The sequence below is a fragment of the Choloepus didactylus genome, chromosome 12, assembly GCF_015220235.1.
Source record: "Choloepus didactylus isolate mChoDid1 chromosome 12, mChoDid1.pri, whole genome shotgun sequence".
NCBI lineage: Eukaryota > Metazoa > Chordata > Mammalia > Pilosa > Megalonychidae > Choloepus > Choloepus didactylus.
In genome coordinates this window covers 28,942,375-28,945,600 of record NC_051318.1, presented here as the reverse complement: position 1 = coordinate 28,945,600, position 3,226 = coordinate 28,942,375, and the positions used below count along the sequence as shown (strand labels likewise).

Below are 3,226 nucleotides of genomic sequence, written 5' to 3'. Positions count from 1 at the left end.
CAGTCCCCTATGTCTGTGGTCATGTTAGCAACCATGGAGGTGGGGTAGGCGAATACCCCTGCATTCTCCACAGGCTCCTCAAGGGGGCACTACATCTTTTTTTTTTTCCTTGTTTTTCTTTTTTTTTTTTTTTTAACTTTCCCTTCTTTTTTAAATCAACTGTATGAAAAAAAAAGTTAAAAAGAAAACAAACATACAATAAAAGAACATTTCAAAGAGACCATAACAAGGGGGTAAGAAAAAGACAACTAACCTAAGATAACTGCTTAACTTCCAACATGTTCCTACTTTACCCCAAGAAAGTTACATAATACAGCAACATTTCTGTGAACTTGTTCCTACTATATCCATCAGAAATTAACAGACCATAGTCATTTCTGGGCATCCCCAGAACGTTAAATAGCTTATCTGTTCTTCTTGGATTATTGTTCCCCCTTCCTTAATTGCTCTCTACTGCTAGTTCCCCTACATTCTACATTATAAACCATTTGTTTTACATTTTTCAAAGTTCACATTAGTGGTAGCATATAATATTTCTCTTTTTGTGCCTGGCTTATTTCGCTCAGCATTATGTCTTCAAGGTTCATCCATGTTGTCATATGTTTCACCAGATCGTTCCTTCTTACTGCCACGTAGTATTCCATTGTGTGTATATACCACATTTTATTTATCCACTCATCTGTTGAAGGACATTTGGGTTGTTTCCATCTCTTGGCAATTGTGAATAATGCTGCTATGAACATTGGCGTGCAGATATCTGTTCGTGTCACTGCTTTCCGATCTTCCGGGTATATACCGAGAAGTGCAATCACTGGATCGACTGGTAGCTCTATATCTAGTTTTCTAAGGAACTGCCAGACTGACTTCCAGAGTGGCTGAACCATTATACAGTCCCACCAACAATGAATAAGAGTTCCAATTTCTCCACATCCCCTCCAGCATTTGTAGCTTCCTGTTTGTTTAATGGCAGCCATTCTAACCGGTGTTAGATGGTATCTCATTGTGGTCTTAATTTGCATCTCTCTAATAGCTAGTGAAGCTGAACATTTTTTCATGTGTTTCTTGGCCATTTGTATTTCCTCTTCAGAGAACTGTCTTTTCATATCTTTTGCCCATTTTATAATTGGGCTGTCTGTACTATTGTCATTGAGTTGTAGGATTTCTTTGTATATGCAAGATATCAGTCTTTTGTCAGATACATGGTTTCCAAAAATTTTTTCCCATTGAGTTGGCTGCCTCTTTACCTTTTTGAGAAATTCCTTTGAGGTGCAGAAACTTCTAAGCTTGAGGAGTTCCCATTTATCTATTTTCTCTTTTGTTGCTTGTGCTTTGGGTGTAAAGTCTAGGAAGTGGCCGCCTAATACAAGGTCTTGAAGATGTTTTCCTACATTATCTTCTAGGAGTTTTATGGTACTTTCTTTTATATTGAGATCTTTGGTTCATTTTGAGTTAATTTTTGTGTAGGGGGTGAGGTAGGGGTCCTCTTTCATTCTTTTGGATATGGATATCCAACTCTCCCAGCCCCATTTGTTGAAAAGACCATTATGGCTCAGTTCAGTGACTTTGGGGGCCTTATCAAAGATCAGTCGGCCATAGATCTGAGGGTCTATCTCTGAATTCTCGATTCGATTCCATTGATCTATATGTCTATCTTTGTGCCAGTACCATGCTGTTTTGGCAGCTGTGGCTTTATAATAAGAGAAGCATGATTTTAAACTCCTTTGTTAAGACCTCAAAAATATATGTGCTTCAGAGGACCATTCAAACAACGTCTTCTAAGAAGCTAAAAGCTGTTGTCCTTCACAAGTCTGAGCAGAAACCCAAGGTAGAGAAGGACTAATATAAAAGATATTTGTGGGTAAGCCTTTTGTCTAATGGATTTAATTCCAGTAGGAATCATAGGAGGCATACAAAGTTTTTAAGACAATTTCATTGGCAAAAACACTGCTGAGTTGGACTGCAAGGGACGGAAACAGTAAAATTGCAAAGAGGTCTTTGGAACCCCAAATTTCTGCAGGCAAGAATCAGGCAAAGAAAAATATTATCTGGAAACTCTGTCTTTCATAGAAGAGAGAATAATTCATTTGGCAGAGCCAAGAGCCATGGAGTATTATTCTCAAGCCTTGAATCCCAATCAAGGATCTGCCAACATGTGCCCTGCTGGATTTCAGAATTGCTATGGACCAATAAGTCCTGCATGCCCTCTATTTTACCTGTTTTTGAAAAGGAATATTTACATCAGTACCTTATGTTTGCCCCACCATTCTAAATTGGTATGTTGCACAGATAACTTGTCTCTTTAGTTGACAGGTCTTGAGATAGGAGCTGTACTTGAGGGACCACTTCTGAAGGGGTCTCATTTATACCCAGATTTGATTTAGATGTCAAGATTCTTGAACTTGAGTCTGGATTGATTCTATAATGAATGAGGTTTGTTTTGTTTTGTTTTGTTTTTGAAGGGATGCATGTATTTTGCATCTGGGAGGAAGGTAAATCATTTTTAGCCAGAGGGCAGTCTCTGGTTGGTTTTATTACATGGCCATAAATCCTTTGATATGTCTCCTTTCAAAAGCTGGTGCCTATTGCTCACTTTGGCAGCAAATGTACTGCAATTGGAATGACAAATAGAAGATTTGCATGGCCCTTGTGCAAGGATCACCCATAAATTCATAAAGTGTCTATGTTTTTTATGTTGGAGGTCTCTGTATGGATTGTGTATTATTTTTGCAACTGTCCGGCAAGTTTGAAATTATTTCAAAATAAAAAAGTTTCAGAAAAAAGGTGTTCCTCAATCCCCTAGATAGACAGACTTAATGACTTACTTCTAACAAATGAAATGTTGCAGAAGTGATGATGTGTTCTAAGTCAGTCATGAAAGGCATTATTACCTCCTCCTTGTTCTTTTCATCAGGTCACTTGCTCTGGAAGAAGTGAGACTCCATGTCGTTAGGACACTTAGGCAGTCTGTGGAGAGGTCCACAGGAAAAGAAACCAAGGCTTCCCACCAACAGCCAGCAACAACTCACCAACCATGTAAATGAGCCACCTTGGAAGTGAATCCTTCAGTTCTCATCAAGTCTTCAAGCGATGGCAGCCCTGCCCAATATTTTGATTGCAAGAAGCTCTGAGCCAGAACTTGTCAGATAAACCACTCCTAAAGTCCCTACCCACATTAATAGTTGTTTATTGATGCATAAATTTACCCCAAAACTTAGTATCTTAAAGT

At 38.6% G+C, this 3,226-nt stretch overlaps 1 non-coding gene across 1 annotated transcript; it reads left to right on the top strand.

Annotated features, from left to right (window-relative positions):
• The first annotated feature begins 2,582 nt into the window (after nucleotides 1-2,582).
• On the top strand, nucleotides 2,583-2,689 carry LOC119507531. Its single transcript, XR_005211288.1, has one exon. It is a non-coding gene; the product is annotated as a U6 spliceosomal RNA (small nuclear RNA).
• The last annotated feature ends 537 nt before the right edge of the window (nucleotides 2,690-3,226 follow it).